Genomic DNA, 23740 nt, shown 5'->3' with positions numbered 1-23740 from the left:
TTTCGTGTCCTCATTACTCACCTTTTTGTCTTCGTTTTTTCTCCCTTTACTTGCTGCAGTTTTCTTTACTGGGTTTTCCCACCTAGAAGACCTTTATGCTGAGCTGTTTCTTTAGCCTGTAACAGGGTAGTGTTGTTCTATGGTTGTATAGCTTCCAAATCTTTAATCATCTACAATCAAGAACTACCAATATTGCCCAGAATTAATTTCCTAACTGGAAACCGTTTAAATAAATACATGGCATTGGCGCCAGAACACCTCTTGAAGTATTTGTTGGTCTTTAGAACATGTAGGCAATAACATAACATGACATGTTTATTACGTGAAGGATAACACCATAGCTACTGGGAAGAGTCGCCATTCCTCGGGCAATTAAAAAGGGAAGTACAAAGACCCTCACAATGTCCAGTCCTTGATATACAGTTGGAAACTTCGGGCTATGCATTCCTACACTGGGTAAATAAAGTGCAGCAGAGTGAGGCTCTTTATTAAGCATGCCTTGAACCAGCTACGGGGTGGAGGGGGTCGTAGTTACCAATGGTGCTGCCGGTACAGTGCATCGGCGCCCAAAGCCCTGAGGGCACGGAACCCTGATAGCTGCTGTACAGCCGTCAAATGCGTCATTTTCCTGCTTGCACCAGGGCCAATGGTAAACTTGCTACGCCACTGACCGGAATCATCAAAGTATGCAAGTAAAGTGACTAAAATGATGTGAATCCGGGACACCTAGGGCAGCAAGTGCAAAATCTTCACAATGAGCCATAGGCAAATTGCAGGACACTGGAGGGGCAGAAGGCTATCTAAAAAATAATTATTCACTACACACTTTATTTTTATAGCAGTATTTTTAAGAGCTATGACGAATAGCATGTGAACTTTATCACAAAAACTATCTAAAATAAGCCAGAAGCCTAGAGAACTACTTAGCGAATGACAAGACAATCACTGAAAGAACTAATGCATGAAGTCCTCTTTTCAAAATTATGGGAAATACCAGTAATCTTCGCTCTGGAATGTCCTTATTAACTAAGCTTTTGGGTTTTTCTGTGTGCGGATAGTTGTGTGCCTGCCCTGCCTTATTGTTTTTGTGCAGCCCCTGTGAGAACAGACGTATTATGCACAAGTCTTTTCTTAGCAAACTTAATTTTACAAACAGTTAAAAGTGCTTTTTAATAGATCCCTTTGGCAGGATCACTGAAGAAATTGCTAAATCTAAGTTGTGTTTTCCTTGTGGCAGAGAATTCGAGCCAATTGTCATTTTATTCTGTCAATGTTTACGTTTTAGGGCAACACACGTGAGTGAGCTTAATATCCTGGCACGTCAACCCTATATATCATACCGTACTAAATTAAACTTCCAGCAGTTTCCTCGTGGTGACGAATAGAACGACAAAACAATTTCTCCTGCGACTGTTGTTAATCGTGTTACAAAAACAAACCAAAAATAACCCAGTCCTTTAAAATGCTGCTATATCCAATAACACAAACAACCACCCTGTATTACTGGCAGGTTCAGAGCACTATTTCCAGTCTTATTATCTTACTATATTTCTCATACTCTAGCATTCAATCTCCAACTGTTTTTATTGGTTAATTCTGCCGAAAGACAGTTCCTTGTTCTTAGTACCTTTTACTAAAATACTTTAGGCGCTATCTTTTTAGCCTGGGACTATCCACAAAGGCCATGGTGCACTGAGCATTTGCAACAAAAGAGAGAAATGGCAATAAAAACAATAATCCATTGGCTTCGAAGTACCAGAAGCATTTTAAAGGCAGACATTCGTGTGCTCAAAACCCATTGCCAGGAAGAAGGTACTTTCAAGATCAATACCCTTCTCATAAGTGAGCCAAAAGGCACCTGGTCGCCAGTGCTAGCTGTGCAGACCCCGGACATCAGCTCCCAAGGTGGGTGAGACTAGAACCTGTGGCAGCTTCACTCCTTACAAACAAGACTAGCATGGCTTTCAGCAGTCTACTTGCCGCAGACAATTCAACTTAAAGCTCTGGCATGCAGAGTGTTTCTTGGAGATACTCAAAAGGGATCTCATTACAACATCGCAGTATCTTCTGTCTGCTAGGACTTCAGGTTAGCATCAGATAGATATTAACACCACAGCGGCCTAGGTTAAACATCTCTGTGGACTATATTTTGGAACCACCTAACTCCCAAGGATTCACCACTTTGTTAGTCAACATTGACTAGATTTCTAAGCTAGGGCGTGATGTTCCTTTGCACAAAATCACGATGGAAGTAAAGTTAACTTAGTATCCTGGACCATAAAGTTAGACTTCACATAGTGATGTATAGAGATTTACAATTTACGGCATACTTGTGGTCCGAACTAATGACCAGAAATCGGCCATTCCAAACCCACTAGTTCCTATACTCAGATTGATGGGCAGACTGAAAGGGTGAACTTGTCAATACAACAGTACTTACAAGGGCACTGGAATTATGTGATTCTTCTGCAACTGTGTTTTCTTCCTAATTATGGATTTGCTGCACCGGTCATGTAATCCATCATCTTCGGAGTCATTTGTAGACTTTAGCAAAAAACTATTTCTAGCTCTACCGGATCAAATTCTACTAAAAAGGCTGCCCCATGTGTTGCCATACAGTGGCAGCTCATTAGGTCTCGCCTACGCAGCACGCATGCACTTCATATGAGGACCTTTAGCCATCGCTCTGCTCTTTTTGGAAGCACATACTCGTGCTTGTGCCAGCATCGACCTTGCGGGAGCGAGCAGGGGCGCACCACAAGCACGAGTATGTGCTTCCAAAAAGAGCAGACTGCGCTCGAACGCACCACTGCTGGGCTTGTTTTAAACAGCGGCGCGCACAGGGGCCATTTGTTTTTGATTCAAAATACTCGTTTCACTTTTGCAGTTGCAATGTATAGTCTTGCTGCTGCTTCTGCACGTTTACATCCAGTTGACAATTCTTAGTTGTCTGGATTTTTGTAACTCCCTCTTTCTATGTTAATGCGCAGAACTTCTTAAACGGCTGCAGCCGATTAAAAATGCTACTGACAGACTTACACTATGATGTTGTTTATCATACTTACGCTTCAGCGGCTCTAGGCTCCTTACATTGGTTGCCATCGCTAACATAGATTCGTTTTCAGTTTCTGTGTTGTATACATAGGCATTCGATGGGAAAGAAACTTGCTATCTCCAGCAGAAATGTTTACGATATACTCCTGTTTGTAGGTTGTGCTCCTCCAACAGTCACCTGGTTGTTGTCCCAAGGTTTAAGAGGGACTGACTGGGAGGCAGATCATTCTCGGATATAGCTGCTTATGTCTGGAACTTTTCCTCTTTCTTTGCATAAACTGCAAGATCCGTTTTCCTTTAGGGAAGCCCTCAAAACTTGGCTATATGCCAAACAGTGTCTAGTTTCTTCTCATTCTTCAGTTTCTTCTCATTCTTCAGTTATCAGCTTGTTCTTCTTTCAAATGTCCTTCTGCTTCCCTTCCATTCTCTGCATGACTCCTCTCTCTGAGCACAATCTACCCTGACACGTGCATGTTTGCCTATTCTCTATTTCAGCAAATTTTCCAAAACTCACTCATAAGATCACAATATCTCCTCCTGCTAAAAGTCATACCTATGGACCCTAACAATACCTAATCCCCTCTTTTAATCCTTCCAACCATGTGTGCGAGCTTTCCTCCCTCCCCCCTGTCCCCCCCTCCACAACCTCAAACTAATGACCACAACCAGCCACTATAAGTCCTCCATAAAGCATAAAGAAACTGAAATACCTGCATGGAATGACTTATGCCACTGACTAACAGTAACCAATAACATTGGACTAACCACTATCCTTGAGTTCCCGAGCCGCGTGCTGCTTGGCATAAAGCGCTTTGACGCCTCGTCAGGCCTAGTAAGCTCTATAGAAATGCAATTAAAATTACTTTAATAGGGGAGGAGCTACGCTAGCAACCAAGATGGCCGCGTAAGCTCCCGGCTCCGTCAACCTCCGCCAGCAGCTCGTATATCCTGAATTCGCACCAGACTCCCGGGTTCATGAGGTATTTCTGCTTCTAAAGGTGTAATCCCGAGGTTTTTATCTTATCGGATGCCGAAGATATGCCGTGTTCCGATTCTCGGCCTAACATCGTGTGGAAGCCGGGGCCTCAATTTCTATCTCATCCGGGCTGGAGTTGATCAACAACGGCCGCTGGACCTGGACTGAGCCCGGTCCCCACGAGTGTCTCGTAACCAGTTTGTTTTCGGATGGTGGCATCGTGAACGGTCTACACCGTGAACACATCAGCGTATCGCGCCGTCTGCCGTATCCGGGGGTCTGACGCCCGGAGACCCCGCTGGCTCCCCGGGGTTGACGGGCCGGGGCCCTCGCTATCGGCGACGGTGTCGATCTTCCACGACGGAGAGCGCCCACTGTGATCCCTGGATCTACGTGACCTGCTGCCCCGGAGAAGCCGGCGTCCGGGGTGCAAATCCAGCTCTGCCTCTTCGTGAGAGGAGATGGGGCGGACGGAAGGTACGCCATCGCTGCAGGCCGTTATGGCCGCCATTGAGGCGCTCCATTCACAGTTCGCCGCTGTATTCCGGACACTGAGCGTGCAAGTGGACGGTATCTTGGGACCGGTCTATGATTCTCCGCTTAACTCTCATCTATCTGTGGTACCAGCGGTGCAATGTATGCCTGAGATCGAGGTCCCCGGACATAACCCGAATTTACTGTGCCTTGTCGCCTCCCAACTCACAGCCAGCGAGCCAGTTTTTGTCGCCAGCGTTCCCTGCTCTATCCTGCTGCCGCCTCATTCAGATATGGACAGTCTTCTGTGCCACTACGAGTTCCTCAGTGACTGTTGGAAAGACTTTACATCTCTAGACACTTTCCTTTGCTCGTTTTGTGGAAATCGTGAACATCTTTCCGTCTGCCGATCCTGCAACACCAACGTGAACTTTGACGATTGTTCTGCATTTTCAATTGTGATTGTGGTTCGAGTGGTAAAGACTCTCATCAAGTACCGTACGGGCCAGGGTTGAATTGAGGGCTTGGGTTCGATAAAATAGCTTGATTCAATGCCGGGATTGTACCTATAACGTGACGGGAGTTGGGTGGTGTTTTGCTACACTCCCCCGATTGGTTTGTACATTTGCTATATGTTGGTTTGACTATATTTCGGGGTGATTGCTTCTGGCGGGGGGTACGGGAGACTGAGTGTGTATTTGCCTTTCACGATTCTCCTCCTCCATCTTTTCCCTTCCTTGGGGTTAGTTTAGTGGGCGATAGGCACGCTGCTAGTGGGGTTAGGTCGTAGCCATCTGCAGGGGTGCAGGGTGGGGGGTTGAGGGTGGGGTTTTTTATTTTTCCTTTATTTTGTTCTATGACCTTTCTGTGTCCCTTTTCCCTTCTTCGCAAGAGATGTGGCATATTCTCCTGATCGTTTACTCCTCATATCCGGGTGTCGAGTGTTGGATTCTTGTATTCTGTATTCTGGGTGGGCGGTATCCGATGACGTTCGCTCAAGGCACTCTATACTGTATTGTTTCATCTCGGCTCTAATTTGATATTGATGTCTCTCAGATGCCTATAACTGATGTGTATTCTCTTATTTGATCTGCCCATTCACTGTTATGATATGTTCCATCGAATGATGCCCGATATGTATATTTCTACTCTTGTGTTATAATTAATAAAAATATATATAAAAAAAAAATTACTTTAATAGCACTGTAACCCTTGGTAAAAGACAACATATCTGCTGTGAGAAGGCCCCGTTGCATCCTTGTGTCACATCAAGCAATGTGATGTTTTCTCTGAGGCATGCTGCAGGGCAGGCTTTTTCCTTTAGGATTGAAGCTTTGTCGTGATTGCTGGCTTCAAGATTCCTCTAGACTATGTAGTCTGAGTGAAGATATAGCTGGCCGTATGCTTGTTGGGATTTGGAGAGTATTGTGAAGTTCTGTTTCAAACGATTGCTCTTTCAATATTTTGTTTAGTGTACAACAGGTATCCAGAGTAGGTCAGAAAGTGATCCAGCCAGTTTTTTTATATATCCACAACAAATAAATATAGATGTAATGAACCTTAGTGGAATTTGTGTACATTAGCAGCAGTTATCCTGAAAATCTGGCATGTTTCCGACCCTCCTAGACGTGTGCAGCACCAGCACCCCAGTTTAAATCTCCTTTATAGATCTTTAGAGCACCTTGAGGCTGCTTTTCAATGAGATGTTCTTGTCGAGTGGTATTCGTGCCCTTGGTGTTCTATATTTCTGACTCGCCCGAATGAGCAGCTCATGACCGACGAGCAGCTCTGGTTTGCATTTTTTGTCTTTTTGCTTTGATGCTATCCTTTTTGAGTCATGTGGTAATGTTAAATTATAATGAATTATGTGCCTTACTTTTCCCGCTGTTGCGGTTGAGCTTGAGTTTAAAAGGACCAGAGTACTCTGCAGCAAGTTAATTTCTTTTAACTTTGATGATAATTTTTTTTTGTGTTTCATTTATTCTTTCACCCACAGGGTTTCAGCGATGAATCTGAGGTAAATAACCTGGAGCCCAAGCACTGCCTTCTCCATACAGTTACATTGTTAAAACAGGTAAGTCTGTTCTTTTGTGATTGGATCCCAACAGGGTAGTCTTGTAGTCTTAACTATTGTGAGAATTTGGGATCAGGGTTCAAGTAGCAGATGATGGATAGATAGGCATAGCTAGGTCTTGTCCCTGCTATTGGCGCCCTTGGTGGCAGAACTGTAGGGTGGGGGGGAGTGTTGCTGGCGTTTCCTGCGCATGCCGCATGAAGGCCGCAGGTAGGTAGCTACGCCACTGGATGGATAGACAGATATATGTCAGGCACATTTGCATTTTATTCGGAAAACAAAGACTTGGTTGTTTAACTGTAATCCCTCTGATCCAACATGTGCCTGAAGATATGAGTTACATACGGAGTGTACAGAAAACTGCATTTCTTTGCACGGTAAAATGTGGGAAATGTTACAAAACTTGCTTCTGCAGGTCACCTATTGAGTGACAACTTTATTTTCTTTTTATTATCCTCAATGAATGCCTTTCCTTCAAATAACTGATAAAGGCAAAAAAATAAAGTCTGAACAAATACAAGGTCCAATGCAGTCAAGGATATGCTAGATTTTTCTAATTTAACTCTTGGCCGGAATAACTGGGACAAGATTCTCAAAAGATCTGGCTGTAAAATGGGAACTACCCTTGCTGCCTTTCTTGTACCTGCATTTTTCGTATTTTTTCTGGCTTTACTGGAATTTACCAAGAATTCCAGTACTCCTGTGACTATGGCAGACATAGGAATACTCTCATGCAGAACTGTTTGACACACAAAAGTGACAGCGGTACATCTCCGCATTCAGAAATGCACCAGTGTCTTTATTTTTGTTTCTTCGGAGGGAAATGGTTTACCCTGTGAATTCACCCTTTCTCTCCTGAGCCTCATCTTAAAAATGCTGTAACCCTTGCCAGGAGTAATTTTTGGTCTGAAACTGATCAGAAAAGTGTTCTGAATACTCCCAGACATGTGGCTGTTAGCCACCCTTTGCAGATATTCCTACCTTGGAATGCCCACATACAGGCCTGTGTGAGCCAGATTACTATGGCAAACAAGTACTATTTCTGATTCTGTGAATCGGGATTGGCATTTAGCCCTTCTAAATGATGTACTTTGTGTACCAGTGTTAAACTTAGCTGTCCAAATTCCTTTGTAGGGCGAACACCATTACACTAGACCACCTCATTCCTAAAAGAGCACCCCATAAATCGTTGATACCGCCAGAATGGAAGCCAGACACCCGAATTTTAGAGGCCAAATAATAAACGCAGATTCGCGCCTACTGTTTAATTGAATTGAAGGGGACTATTTTGAAATGGTGTACAATTTATTGTACTTGCATTCGAACGCGTTTTCACTCTCTCTGTATGCATTTCTTGTGTTTTTCTGTTTTCGTCGCTGTTTATAGTGCCTGAGTGTTCAGTTCTATCTGCAGTGTAATTTCCTGTGGTGCTTCCTGATCCAGGACAACTCTGCGCCACACTTGCTCTGAAAAGGATGTGGTGTACCCCGGATGGAAGTGACCCAGGGCCCAGCCGTTGAAAAGTGATACAGATGGAGAAATAAATACATCTGTGTGGACACAGAATGCCCACCTCGTCTTCTAAAGGAACCTGTGAGACGAAGGGGTGAGATTAATAGAATAAAAGTCGGTGCTTAATTTGTGAAAGAATGAGTGCCTGTGCCTACTCTGCTCAGAAGCCTGTGGCCGGCGGTATTAAATGTCAGCACGCCAAAATACCAAGGCTGCGTAGTCTTGAATTCCACTTCCACTCATTCCCTCTCCCTTTATCTCTCTCTAGGCTGCCCCTTCAATCTCCATTTGTGACGATTTTTCTTTATTTCTTTTAATCTTTCTTTCTCGTTTGTGCGTTTTTTTCCTCTCTTGCGCTCGGCAGTGGCCCACCGTGGCAAATCCGGCCTTGGCCGCCCCGCGACGGCCGCAGGTAAGAGGAGCGCCACCCACAAAACTCCCCTTACTACGCTGCTGGCACTTGTTCAATGTCTGATGAAGAAAAATAAGTGGCAGTCCCCGAAAATGAGTGCCGGCGGGCTCGGCAACCACCGGCTCCAATTAAGCACTGAAAAGCACAGCATACAGCTATGTCACCTGGGACTCAACAATTGAACTAGGGTAATTTGTTGCAATTTTAGTCTGAAAATGAGATAATGTATCAGTGAAGCAAACATTCAAGAAACATCTATTCAATTGCTATTGGGCTATCTCCCCCCCCCCCCCCCCCCCCCCCAGGGAGGAACAGCTGGGAAATGCGTAGAACAGTATGCAATTTGGAAGATGGTTCAGTGTAGTCCGCTATATTTTAATTTGCATGTAACATGCTTACATCTGGCACATGGATTTGAGCACTGGCACAGAACTGCAGTGGTAGAGTCTACCGGTAGGCTTGGGTGGAACTGAACAGGTACATTTTTGGTTTTTCACAATTTTTACATGCAATTTTCGTCACTTTCAAAGGCACTCATCAGGATCCTCTGCCCAAATGCCTTCCTTATTGAGAACGACAATATTAACTTTAGATAAGGGGCTGCAAACAGATCGAAGCTAACTTTGTAACTGTAACTACTTATTGCTTCATTGGCACGTTTGGGATCAGGTGAGTTTCAGTGTGTGTGTTTTATTTTTTTGTGGGGGCTGAGTGGGGAAATCATCTTGCCTCCTCTGTAGTTAAATCCTTATTAGATCGGGCATTAGCCATGACCTTTTTGCTTTATTTAAATTATATATCCTGTGTAACCTTCTTCTCTCTGGATTCCCGTCTTGGAGTCTGTGGTTGCGCTGGGACGCCCCGTCGCTGGGGCAGCTATGCGCATACAAATCCGACAAATACATAGTATACTTACAGGGGCTTTCAGGCAGCCCTCTTCATCCACTGATCTGTTGTTATCATTCACATTTTTCTCACACCCACTAAAGCATGGATCAATGGGCCCTCCCATTTCAGCCATCGGCTCTTTACAGTGTGAGTGGCAGCGTCCTGCTTTATCACAAGAAGCACGTCCGAACACGAGGTAGCTTATTTCAGTGCCAGGGTTGGGTGACCAGATATAAAAAAAAAAACCAAAAGCTGGCATGGTCAAAACATGGAGAAGTAGGACTACAACTTTTGAACTGACCAAGGACCACATAATGACTTCAGACACAGATCATGGACGGAGAAAACACATACAAAGAGCTACAAGCAGTATACATTAAATGCAATTTTTATACAGAGAACGATATGTGTTAATTACATTGATTCCTGAAAAGGCGTGACACCAATAGTGCATTAGAACACATAAAAGCATGCCTCCCTCCTTGTTCACATGATACTCCTTAAAAATTGGAACCAGAGTTGAATTTTGTAATAGTTGCCGGGGACAGATTTGGATAGTTCCGGCAAACCCGGGACGTCTGGGCACCCTATGCCAACTTGAAGAGCAATCTGTACCATGTGAGGAGGGGCGGGCCTTTAAGGGGGCACTTGTGCCGAGAAGTACATAGGAGCAGGGCCGGTTCAAGGATTTTTGAGGCCAAGGGCGAAGAGGAATGGGCGAGGCCCCTCTATTTTACCCTAAGTGACACCTTCAGGGCTCCGGAAGCTACTTCGTGCAGACTCCTCCTGGGCCGCAGTTTTCATCTCTGCCACCTACAAGCACCTCTTTAACAGCTCATATCGGGCTGAAGGTGTGAGAAGAGCTTGGGGGCTGAGACTTAAAACTGTGCAGACGGTAAAGTCCTGGCAATGGGTGTCCCGCAGTGTCTCTCAATGGGCAGCCAGGCAGGAGGCCTAATTGCAGGACAAAATGGATGTCCTTGCAACTGGCATAGATGGTGTCCCCCTCGCCTCACCATCCCTGAGAGGCCCAGGGAGGGCCCCCCCTCCTGTAATCTCTTGCAAACAGACACCTTTCTTCATCAGTGAGATCTGCAGGGGCACAAGAGGTCTGGTGGTGTGTTGCACTGGTGCAGGCCCCCTTGCTGGTGCGCTGAGAGGCCCTGGGCAGCTGCCTATACTGCCCGTGCCTAGCGTCGACTCTCCATAGGAAGTACTCCAGAACCACACTCCGCCCCCAAACACCCCCCCCCCCAAAAAAAAAGCTTACAGAGGCTGGTGCCGATGTTCTGGGGTGTTTTCACACCCCTTAATGAACGTTGTCAGTTGAACGCCTTGGAAAACAAGCTAAAAACCACTATTGCAGTGGTTTTCAGCTCGTTTTCCCTGCCACAGTGTTATATCGGCTCCCCACCGAGAGACCGTGTGATGGGAGCTGATATTGTGTCACACACACTCACCCTAGTGTTTAACTAGGGATGGGAACTAGAGGCACAGGGCCTAGGGACTAGCCAGCCTCTAATACGACATATATACACAAATGGGGCTGTCCCTAGTTTGGTATTCCTACAGATTCCTACATGGTCTCTAAAGATGCATGTCCAGTGGGGGCATCTCACAAAAAGTGAAGGACTGGCCTCACACACCACCTGGTGTCATGCTTCATCATAGGCCGTCCTCGCCCTCTAAAAACTCAGTTTGATAGAAGGTGGGCATACACCTGGAGACAGGGATGCACTTTTAAAACTAAGTGGTGGCCTGTGAATTCGTGAAAAGTGATATAAAAATCATTACATTTGTCAACAGACTAATTTAATTAAAGGAACAAATGTATGATATTAAAAGAAATGGGCGGTGATATGGGAACTCATTATCCCTTCACCATATTAAGTATGGTCAACTTGTTTCTGCTTTTGAGGTCCCCGGAGGGTACATAGCATTCGTCAGGACCAAATTGATGTTTAAATGGGCTCCGCCTTTTTACACACCGTGTATAAAAGATCAAGCACTACAGGACCGGGCTTGTGAGGATCAAACTCCCCGTGTAGTGTAGTACTAATGCAAGAGTATCCTGGATCGCTATCCTACTTGCTCCATGGGAGGTCGAGGGTGGAAGGGCCTACTGCGACATTTGTTTTCTTCAGCGCTTCCAGCCGTCTCATCTATGGTCGTCCGCTTCGCCTCCCTTCCACTTTTTGTGAGATGTCCCCACTGGACATGCTTCTCTAGAGACCCTGTAGGAATCTGTAGGAATCCCAACTAGGGACAGCCCCATTTGTGTGTGTGTGTGTGTGTGTATATATAGCTGATATTTTGTGTCACACAGTGGCACCGTGCGAGTTGACAAGTATGCAGGGACTACCAGGGCAATGTGTTCTGTTGGTCTTCCCTGTGTTTGCAGGCGTTTTGAGTGATGGCATTTTTCATCTTTATTTGCAAATGCACATTCGGAAAGGACGAGCTGAAAAGGAAAGTAGTCCCTTCTCACTGTAGCTGCTTTTCTCTCTTGCTGTCTTCTGCCGGTATGGGTGTATGTCCTACCCTCTCCTGCATGCTTTGCTCACTCACCATTCTGCCATATTTCAACTTGCAGCAGTGAGAGAAGTAAACTGTGGAGCGCGTCCTGGGGCTAATAATTTTCAGTCCTCAATGGCCACAGCTGATGCTTGTACGTGCCAAGGCCTCTCCTGTTGATGGAAAAAGCTTGAAAGCTCAACACAAGAGCCACACTCCGTGACCACACTTGTTTCCTTTCCCCTGCTCCAATGACGCCAAAGAAATCTGACACCAATTTTTAAAAATAAACAGTATTTTCATATATTTTTAGACGTTACAACAAAAAAGATCCATCAGAGGGTTCCAGCGATATAGAATTTACAAGGTATTGTAAATCACAGCATTTCACTCAACTGCGAAAAAGAACTGGCAAAGTCAACAAATTTGTCACTAAACATTTTGGGCATAAAGTTGGGCAAGTTGTAAAGCAGTCAGTTAGTTACTTAGGGTGATGAATTCTGGCAGGGAGCCAGTCAGGGGGACCAGCAAGGTCCTCAAACAGTTATTGCCTCCGAAGAAGTAGACTTCCAGCAGTTCCAGTCACTTTGTTCTCGTTCAGTGGATTGCTATGAAAGTGGTCCTGCAGCTGAGGATACAGGATGCTTGTAGGTGCACAAGGATGCTGTGGATGCCACATGGTTGACAGGCGGCTTTTGCGGAGACTCCACAGTCCATGAAGTTGATGTGGGGACCCTAGACAACAGGGTTCAAGTCCAACGAGGTCCTCACCGGTCTGGCTGAAGTTCAGTCGCCAGTGGACTACCAGTCATCCGGTGTCCAATCACTGACAAATCCTTCTTTGGACTGCAACTTGCCCCGTGGGCTACCACGCTGCATGCTTGTGACTCTCCAGGGTCCAGCAGATTAGGGGGCAACATTTGAGCATCGGGTCCTAGTCCTTGGTGCTGCAATACGGTGGGGAGAGGCGATCCGGGGAACTGGGCTACCACTCACCCTTAGCAGGCTTCTTCAGCTTTGAACAGGGGGCCAGTCAGCTGACCTTTGGAGTCTCTTTGCTTTGACTGGGCTCTGGCGGCGACATCTCCTTGGGCAGGACTCCTCTGGCACAGTCCCTCTTCTTTACTAGCCAGCATGTGCAGTCAAAGTCAGTGCAGTCTATCTTTGCCGACATCTTGGTGCAGCAGGGCAGTCCTTCTTTGGTCCTTCATGCAGTCCAGTCGAGATTTGAGTTCTAGGTGCCAGGAGTGCCCTACTTATGCACAGAAAATGTCCTCCGGGTAGGATGCAGTCAGTAGCCAATGGGCTACCAGGTTGCCTCCCTCCCAATGACCACTTTCTGGGAGTTGTGGCATCTGGATATCTCAGGACGCACCATTCTGCCTACTCCCAAGTTGGCATAACCCATCTTTTGGTGTCCAGCGCTTCCTAGCCCAACCCAGAGGTGTGACTACTAAGGGAGCTACATGCCCCTGGGAAACCGGTTTGACAACAGGTTTCCCCTTTCTTTCTTGGGTGCCTGCTAGTCTGCCTAAACAATGGGGCTGCCCCTTTCCCAAGAGTTCCCCAATTGCCCTTCAAAGGCAGCGTTGGCTTTGAAGCTTGTCTTTTGGGCCAACACCTGTGTGGCTTCCTCACTTCAGGAACCTATTGTCTCCTTTCCTGGGAGTCGCTAACACATCTCCCCAGTAGGGCAGAAAGCTGTCTCATGTTCAAGCACCATGTGCAACCGTTTAGGGCACTGGAGATTGAAGGCAAAGAATGAAACTTGATAAATGTTGCACATGCTTGTTACAATAATTCCAACTTGGGAACCCAGTCAGGCTTAATGTAACACATTATTTGATAACTTGTGAGTATCAACTTTGGTCGCACCCTTTAAGATTTAGCACAGCTGAGAGGTCAGCGTGTAACCGCGCACTCCCCACTGGAGTGACCAGGTCTTTGCACAGTTAAAAAAACTTTTTTTTTTTTACTGTCGGAACATGTAAAATACATATTCTGACCATGAAATATACTGCACGCTGTTTTAAAGCTCGGTAGGCCTGCCATAGCAATGACTTATAAGTGGCCTCTCTTTGGAACTCTCTGCCCCTCAAGATTCGCTCAGAGCCCCAGATCCTACCATTCAGGAAACTTCTTAAGACCCACTTGTTTCCATAGTAGTGATTAGCTGAGTCTCTCCTTCTGGTCTGTTGCGCCGGGATGCCCCCAGGTAAGCTGAGCGCATTATAAATTTCATATTATTATTATTTATTATTATTATAAATGCTTGACATATTCAGTGGACATTGCCATGGCTTTTGAATGGCAAAGTCATGCTAGCAGTTCTAAACTGCCCTTCAGTCTGCAATGACGGACTGGGAGACTTGTTTTACTCTTGTCACTCCCATGGTGGCACAACCAGTGTTGAAATCTCTGGGAGGACTCTCTAACTTATAGGCCCTGGGTACCATATACTAGAGACTTACAGGTAAGTTAACTTATGCCAATTTTCTGTAGCCAATGTTACATACACGTTGTGGGGCCAGGGCGCTGGTACTGAGGTCTTGTTAGCAGGCCTCGGTACACTCTCTGAGTCAGAAAAACTAACCGCATCAGTCAAAAAACCTGGTGGGGATTATTCAAAAAGAGGCATTTCCTTACGTTCACCATAGAATACTCCCCAGGTGGCAGGCTGCATCTGGAAAACCTTTTCCATAGTTGGACGCTCATGCACTAGGTGGCTTTGTGTGGCTCTGCACCTCCCATTGAGTGATTTAGCAGGGCTGCATATAAATTACATCCATTCGTGTAGATGTTATTTCCTTTCTTTCCATGCCTTCTGAAGCGGATCCATTGCTCCACAACAATTGTTTTTTGTTGTTTTTCTGATGGTGTAACTGCTGCAATAGTGTTCCCACCCGAAACCAGTTTCAAGCCAAGCCATGGCTGCAAGAAACAGATGTTGGTCACATAACCGCGTGAGGTGTATCTTTGGTGTATGGGCTCGGGATGCAACTCAAAGGTAGGCAGTAAGCATGCCCTCAAGCATTCGAAGGTGATCCGAGACTGGGAGAAAAAGCTATATGTCCAAGAACACAAGAAGTAGTCCCAGCTGTCACATAAGTCCCACTAATGTGCCAAGTCTGGAACTTGATTCCGAAGGCCGCACCTGCAACAACTCGACTTGGCACATTAAGTCTTAAAAGTAAGTTGAAGTCCCAGTCCAAGCGCAAGCATATGAAAGTGAAGCAGGACTCCACCCGATTCCACCACCCTGACTACAAAGAGAAAGTATCAAGATGAATGACACTCTCCATCAAAGTCGCTGGCGACTGAGCCGAATTCCAACTGGTCCAAACGGGCACTGAATTTCCCAGGCAATGTTCTACCATAGTCTCTTCCTAAGCCCTTCGCTGATGATCTTTACCTTCAAAGCGGCCATTCTGCAAATGTCTGATGCATTTCTGGCTCGCCTTCAAGCGCCATGGAACTGCGGGCCATCAGCTGGGTTACTACCTACAGGGTCTCTACATACGGTGCCTTCTATTCTCTTGGGACCTTTTACTGGGCTTGATGTTGATCTGGCGCCAACACTATTGTCATACCCCAAACTGACTTCGACTCCAGCTGTCGCACTGTGAAGTTACAAAAGCGCAACCAGTTGGCAGTCGCTTGATTGACCCAAATTAATTGCAATGAAGCGGGCACGAGCAAGTGTGTTATCTGTGCAGATCTGGATACTACACATTGCCTAGGGAGATCAGTTGGTATCAGAATTGTTCTTCGTCAACATACGTGAATGCGAGCCACAAGATTCTTTGGCAATGTTCAGGCCTCCCTCGTGGAAATGCCTTTTGATGGGTCCTGCCTTTTCAGTGAGAAGGCCAACTGTGTGTTGGAATGCTTTAAAGACAGCAGAGCAACAGCATGATCCTCGGGTCTGCCAAACAGTTTCTGCATCAATGCCAAAAGTTTAGAGGCTATTCCAGAGTGCTGGCGTATAGGTAGAGACAGTCTTCCCAACCAGCGATGCAGCCAACACCCCATTTCTTTCGAGACTGTGGCAGGCAGTGTGGTGCCAGAAGGGGCATCAGTTCTCCAGTTACTCTTCCCCCTACTACAGTGGCCACCGACAACATTAGTTTGCCCTTCGTGGTGCATGCCCAACCAGTGGTGGCAGGATTCAACATTTGCACCCAGGTTGGTATTCCATCACGTAGCGAAGATGGGTTTTTGTACAAACTGTACAAAATGACTGTACCTGCCTCTCCTCTCCGTCCTCCCACACAAGTGTGAATTTCAACTTGGCACAAGTCCATTCTCCTGCAGGAGGTGTGGCTATTGCTCACCAAGGGTGCCACTGAGAAGGTGCTGACCTTAGATAGTGCAAGGGGTTGCTACTCATGCTATTTCCTTTTTCTGAAGAAGCAACACGGCCTCAGGCTTATTCTGGACCTTTAACCTCTGAATGCCTTCCTGCGGGAGGACACATACAAAATGCTCCAGGTAGGCAGATCATCTCTACTCTTGACTAGAGTAACTGGATGGTGGTGTTGGACTTGTAGGATATATATTTTCAAATACCCGTCCTGCTGTTCCACTGAAGTTAACTGCAGTTCAAGGTAAGCCAGGACCATTTTCAGTTTGGTATGATCCCCTTCCACTTCATCGACACCCTTTAAGTATGGACAAACATTTTAATGGTGGAAGTTCCTGCCCATCTCCGTTTTTCAAGGAAACCAGTATTCCTATACTTCACCGACTGACTCAAGGCAGCTGCCACAGTTTGCCGTGGAACACCTCTACACGACGGCAAACCTCTTGACATCGTTGGGGTTCACTGTTAGTGCTGAAGCCCCACCTGACTCCTTTCCAGAGACTTCCATTCACTGGGACAATCCTGGACCCAGAGGAGTTCAGAGCTATGTCTCTGCAATGAGCCCAGGACCTTCGGACTACGATCTCTGAGTTTCCGGCTCAGTCCTCTATTATGGCAAGAGTGCCTCTCGGGCTTCTTAGCCTTTTAACCTTGTGCGTGCTCCTTGTCTGCAAAGCCAGGTGGCACATGCATGCTCTGTAACAGAAGTTGAAACTCCAATGAGCCCAGCATCAAGGTAATCCAACTAAATACATCCAAGATCTGAGATGGCTCGAGATTTGCAATGGTGGCTCCTTGAATGCAGTTGGCCCAGCGGTAGTCCACCTCTCCATTCCTCACCCACACTTGACGGTGGTGATGGACAAGTGGATGCTGAGCGTGAAGATCATCTGCCGAAGGTGGTGGTCTGATGACTCATTTTCGGCAAAAGGTTACCTCTACGGGAAACATCATTAACAACGAAGGCAGTACTACGCGTAACGTTTACAACGAGGCACTTACCACGTAAACGTCTTTCCAACGCGTATGCCTTCAACGATCGTATTTACCACGAAAAAAAAAACCGAAGGATTAAAAAGGGGGGTTGGGGGGGGGTCTCCCCCCCCCATAAAAAACGATCCCGCCGTGCCGAAAAAAACAGTGTCATAAGAGAGGAAGCGGAATAAACTTCCGCTTCCTCTTTATGACGTAAGAACGACGTGGCAAAGAAGATGAGGGGAAAACGAATTCCGTGGTAACGCATGCGTGGAAAAGGCATGCGTTGCAACGGAATTCGTGGTAACAACATATAACCACCTCTACATCAGTCTGCTGGAGTTGTGGGCAATTATCCTCACTTTGAAGGCCTTACTGCTGTCCATTATGGGGAGGCTGATGCTGTTCTCAGATGACACAACTGCTTTGTGGTACCACAATAAGCTAGGCGAGGTGAGCTGGGGTCTGGGTCCTGTGTTGGGGAGGTAGCTGGAGCACCAAGGCATTGTCCTTAAACCACTTAGCATGATCCCAGAATGCTAGAGCGGGTGAACTGAGTAGGTGGCATCTGGCAGATTACTGATGGAGGCCACATCCAAAGGTGGTGCAGGGTGTCTTTCAACAGTGAGAAGACCCTTGCTAGATCTTTTTTGCCATTGTTGGAGAAGGCGAAGTATCAAAAGTTTTATGCATTGGAGTTTCCTCAAGAAGATTCTTTAGGGGATGCTTCTGGCTGGAATGGAACACAGGACTCCTGTACACCTTTCTGCCTTCCCTGTCCTGAGTTCTGAAAAAGATCTGGAACAGCCGGGCTCAAGACCTCCCTGTGGCTCCAGATTGAACTGGGAGAGTATGGTAATCTTACCTTCGAGGCATGAGCAACTGTCCTTTTGATAAGGCTCATCACACTAAATGAGGGCGCAATATCGCCCCCACCAAACGCACAACTAGAATAGCCTAATCCAGGCAGTAAACCAACTGTTCAAAATGAATCTGTCTATGTCATTGTAATCCAGTTTATACACGCTGTTTATCCAATTTTTCAAACTTCTTCTCCCCACACACGGAGTGGATTTGCCAATTTACAAAATTTCACATGTTGGGGCTGGGCCATCCGAACCTCTTGCACAGAACACGAGTAGAACAATTCCGTCAGAGACAGTGTAGTTTATTTAAAATACCCAATGCATTTCGGGCATCTGGTGCCCTTCTTCAGGGGTCACTGGAATAACAAATGAAATAACTGCTATTACCATTAAAAGCTTACAACATCATCAAACGAATACATTGATATTAAATTACATTTCTAAACACCATGTCATTGAACCGCTTATCATATTTGTAGTGTAACTGTCTGTCCCCGTGTTTAAATACTTCCCCATCCTGCTATGTGACTTAACTTTTCTCGTTCTAAAATTACGTTCCCATCCGACCATATTAGTCTGTGGCTTATCCCGGCCTCATGATGAATCGCCAACTCCCAGACCCACACGCTGATTACTGCTATTAGTTCCTCATTCTCAGCCACGTTTCCATGCTACACTGTTAGCGTGCCTTACTCATCCATATCTATTATATCACACCCTCACTCGCATCGTGACTGTCAACCTTCGGACATATTACCCAATACCCCTCCTGTCTCCTACATAATCTCGCGCCCATACACACGTTGTCTCACTCGTAAATCCTTCCGCCCAACTCCTTAGTACAATTACACCACATCTCTACAAGCTCATATCTGCACACCTATTTACTCTCACTCATCACACCTTTCAACTGTCTCATGCAGCGAAAACATCAATCTTCCTGTTTTATAGCCAACGTATTGCATCCCTACTCCAGTGAAATCTTTTGATAAGGCTGCCACTTTAAACACTTTCTGTCTCTGCAACAGGGCAAGGTCCTTCACCCTAATCTAAACCACCAAAGAAATTGAGCAGTGGCAATTGACTGTGTTTGATTTGCCACCTGAAGTGGTGGGTGCCATCCTTGCAGCCAGGTGCCCTTCCTTTTATGCCGGCCGGAGGGACAAATTGTGGTCTAATCTGAGTTTCACATGACTGCTTCCTTTATAAGAAAAGCTGTCAGACGTCCTTTTGTTTGATTTGTCTTTGGCCCAGCGAGGCCTTGCAATGTGTGCTATTTAAGGTTACATGTCTGCGTTTGCAAGGCCCACTCTTGTGGTGAGATTTATTAAAGGTTTGACACACACACAATCTGAAAGAGACAATTAGTTATGGATTCCTCACCTTAGAATTCCCCCCAGGCGTCAGACTGGATAAGGAGAAGTTTTTCTTCAGCTGCACCCCTGCACATCGTTTGGTGGTGTCGGTCGACTCCCCGTTGGTCATGGGCGTAGTGGTCACCCAAATGATGTCGCAGTATTTACTTAGACGCCGCTCCCTCATGCTGACGTCAGTTCTTTCTTTTTCTGTGCCAGTCGGTGGCAGATCCGGAGAGAGCTGTACCTAGAGTCACTTTTTGACTCCGTTTTGCGACTTTTGTCGACATCTTTTTTTGAGTTGTTCGACTCCTGGTGCACTGAGGGATGTCACTTTGGACCTGCTTCAAGGCTTACGGCTACTGTCGCAAATAGTTTTTGGTCACAGACCTGCACCTCATATGCCTTTGGTGCTTGGAGCATGACCACGACTCGAAGTTGTGCTCTGACTGCAGGGCCATGAACCCAAAGTCTTTGCGTGAGCGGTCCCAAAAACTTCTTGAGGCCTGGCAGTCCGCTCCCTGCCGTTTGAGGTCCTGGTCAAGAGGAAGGTCTCAGGAACAGTTGCGCAGCCACCACCACCACCAATCGTCACCCAAGTCTTCGTCTTCAGGTAAGTCGAAGACAAAGAAGCATCGTCACTCTTTGCGTTCTCCCCATCCATCGGCCGACGCGATGCGGAAGGTAGTCATCCGGCATCCCCCGCCGAGCCTTTTGGGTCGACTCCGGCATCCCTCCCTTTCCGTGAGCCGGAGTGACCCCATACCAGCTTCGAAGCTTTTACGAAGCCTTGCGTTCCATCTTTGGGCAGCCCGACTCCGCTGGCGTGCCCTCCGTCTTGGCGGACTCGGCTGGGGGCTCTAGGCCTTTGATGCTGGGGACTTTGGTGCCACAGGGCTACCAAGGATCCAGGCCTCGTGACCCCACCTCTGGCGCCGAATACAGTGACGACACCTCTGCCCCCTACGCCGGTTGTGTCCCCAGCCGAGGTCAACCTCAACCTCCCCTTCGATGTGGACTCCGAGCCAGACTGACATCGGCCAGCGCCGACCAGTACTCTTGTACCATTGTTTTCCTCTGGTGTTCCCTATAACCCTGAGTGGGTACCAGAGGAGGGTGAGGAGGATGGGGGGGGGGGGGGAGTCTGTGGACCCTTTAGCAGACCAGTTGGAAGAACCGTACTGGAGGGAGGAGTTGGGTGAGGCCAGTGTTTTGGATACGTCCCCGAACCTTGGCATGGTTTCTCTCCCTACCGTAGCTACAGAGGAGGGTGCATCTTACGCAGTGGGGTTACGTAGGGTGGCCAAGGCTTTAAACCTCGAGCTTCCTACGGTGGCAGTCAGGACTAACCTCCTGTCAGAGGTGCTGCAGCCGGCAGCTGCCTCTTCGAAGCCCCTGCTGCCGTTTTTTTTTTTTTTTTTGAAAACCTTTATTGTACAAAGAAAGCTCACAAATACGGGCCTACAACCCACGAGGGCTGGCCACCACATGGTAGACAACGTAGTAAATGAAAAACAAATTTTCAACAGGATATGTCACCAGGAGCACAGGAGAAACAATAGGAGCATCGAGCAATCAGCAAGAACAGGACAATAAAAGGTTAATTTTCTAATGCGGGGCGGGGAAACAGAAGAATCATGGGCCGTGCAAAAAACAACCAGGGAGGGGCCGCGGCAAGCCGCCATCTTACGGTCACAGAATGACAAAAGAGGCCATACCAACATAGCTATCAAAGAGTATAAACGTAATCGGAATATAAAGAAACGACAATGGCATCAATCAAACCGCACCTACCCGTCGCCGCCCCCACCCAAAATGAGGAGACATGATCAAAAAGGCCCACATAATAAAAGACAATACGATACGCATCCCAACAAAATAAAAGGACCCCCATAAAGGAGGAAAAAGGGGAGAGGGAAAAAGGGAACGAAAGAAGGGACTCCCACCAAACCACGCACCCCCAGGAGTGAAAGCAGGATAATAGAGTCCGGCAAGCGACATAGCAAAAATCGATACCGAATTACCCAGCGAGCTACAATCAGATACATACCGGAATACGAAAGTCACAGAAACTCCCCAGGGGGATACAGGAGGAGACGGAGTCCCGGAAAAAGTGAACACACAAGAGCCATAGAACAAAAAAGAGAGGAAATAAGGGAGGAAAAAGACCCCCCAATACGGACAGACCCCCCCCAACCCACCCCTAAAGCCCACCCTGCACCCCTGCAGAAGGCTACGGCCTACCCCCCCGCAGCGTGCCTGTCGCCCTAAGTAGAACCCGAAATATAGCGGAGCAAAGTTAAGTCGGAAACAAAGACAAAAATGGGAAGGGAAGAGAAGGAAACGAGGGATGGGAAACACACACAGACATACACGGGGGAGGGCCGGGAGACAGGAGTAAACGCACCCAGCCACCCGCCTGAGTCGAGGAGCCAAGTCCCCGGGAAGCCAAAGAACATCGGGTTAGAGTCCAGGGGCATCAGTCAATCACACAGAACCATACCGGGACAGGTTGACCATCCAAACCAGTGCAAGACTACCGCACACAGATGCCATTATACATTAGCCCTGTCCTTGTTTGTCCAAAGTGGAAACGGTCCGATCCAGCGAGGACCAGGTTACGAAGAACAGGAGACAGACAGCAGGAAGATCCAACGGCAGTCCGGAAAAGGCACGTAAAGTGGAACACGGACGATCCAGGAAAGTCACGAAGAGTAGCAAACGATGCAGGCACAAGTCCAAGGATATGTCCAGAAGAACCGACCCATCTGGGCCAGCACAGGAGACATCGCCGGGCAGCAGCGACCGAAAGGAAGCGGGAGAGTCATGAAGGCCAGGCCAAGTAAAATCCAGCTCCCGGGCCCGAGAGAACGAAGGTAGCGCAGGAGGAGGAGGCGCCCTCAAGTTCCGTACAGCAGCAGACGCGGTCGGAGCCGGGGCCAATTCCGCCAGGATAATTCCAGCCGCACCCCGCGGCGGCACAATCACGTCTGGCCGTGGGGGCTCAGGAGGCCCGCCGTGAGGAACCATCTCCGAAACTAGGATAGGCGCGGTCACACAGAGCCGCCAGGAGAGCAGGGTGTCCAGTAACTCCTTAAGTGTAGGAAAACATTCACAGTATCGGGCACCCGGGCCATGCGGCGGGCCCCCAGCGCTCGCCCAGGCCCGGTCAAGACACTCGGGGTCGGCCGCCATTTTGAGAGTCCGACAAGGCAGCGCGGCTGTAAATCCCCGCCGAGGCGGCAGTAAGGCAAACAAAGTCCCGCTGACCGGCAACAGAGCACCCCGGGCAGGAAGGGGGGCCACCAGAAGAAAGGGATTCGCCGGCCACCCAACGCCGCCGGTCCCGTTCTCCGAGTCCGGGCGGCAAAATCAAAATGGCCGGACCGGAGAACAAAGGGAGAGCAAGCCGGACACACGAGGAGCTTCGACCACGGAAGGCAGCGCCTCCACCATAGGCCTCCTCCCCACAGGAATCGTCCAGGAAGGACCTCCGGCCCACACGAACAACGGCCCTCCGACCACCTCCTCCGCGCCCCGGAGGGCAGATCCGCAGGCTCCGTCTGGCCCGGGAGCCGGCAAGAAGATCCAGGCCAGTCCGCCTCCGACACCCCAGCACAATCGGGGGCACTGCACCGGATCTACAGCAGCCAGGATAACCGGAACAAGAGGTAAGTGCCTGCAAAGCGTCGTAGCACCACCACTCAGCAAACAGGGCTTCCCGGGGCAGGATTACAGCAGGATAAATGTGAAAACCCAGGCGGGCGAACGGAGCCGAGCTAAAGCGCGGCCATCTCGGTCGCGAGCTAGGCTCCTCCCCCTGCTGCCGTTTTAATGAGGCCCTCACAGACATCCTTTGGGGAACTGGTCCAAGCCCAACACAGGGGCTCCTGTGGATAGGATGATTGCCCTACACCCCCACCCGTTCCAGGGTGACTCCATTTCCCACTCCCAACACCCGACCCCTGAGAGCTTGGTGGTCCAAGCCTCGACATCCAAGGCCACATTCCCTACCGCACCACCTGATAGGGAATCCAAGAAGCTGGATCACCTTGGGAAGATGATGTTTTCTTCCTCCAGCCTAGGACTGCGGTCGGTGAACACCGCATGTCTCTTGGGTGTGTACTCCCACTCAGTGTGGTACACGGTTGCGCAGGTGCTGCCACAGTTCCCAGAGGAGGCCTGGCCTGTGCTCTCCCGTGCAGTTGCCGAAGGGAGAGATGCAGAGAAGTTTGCCATCCGTTATGGGCTGGACTCCGCCGACTCTCTAGGCAGGA

The 23740-nt window shown here is 47.9% G+C and overlaps 1 protein-coding gene across 3 annotated transcripts in view; it reads left to right on the top strand.

The window, feature by feature from the left end:
- Positions 1-23740, top strand: part of ENTPD5 (ectonucleoside triphosphate diphosphohydrolase 5 (inactive)) — a 372723-nt gene that overhangs the window by 64183 nt on the left and 284800 nt on the right. The window contains exons 2-3 of one of the 3 annotated variants that reach the window (XM_078659869.1): positions 6501-6578; positions 7965-8184. The gene's annotated coding sequence lies outside the window, so the exon portion shown is untranslated. The remainder of the gene's footprint in view (positions 1-6500; positions 6579-7964; positions 8185-23740) is intronic. The other 2 variants (XM_078659871.1, XM_078659870.1) reach the window with 2 other exon arrangements.

This window comes from Lissotriton helveticus, chromosome 9 (genome assembly GCF_964261635.1).
Source record: "Lissotriton helveticus chromosome 9, aLisHel1.1, whole genome shotgun sequence".
Lineage (NCBI taxonomy): Eukaryota > Metazoa > Chordata > Amphibia > Caudata > Salamandridae > Lissotriton > Lissotriton helveticus.
The sequence above is the reverse complement of the archived record's forward strand: the minus strand, read 5'-3'. Positions and strand labels throughout refer to the sequence as shown.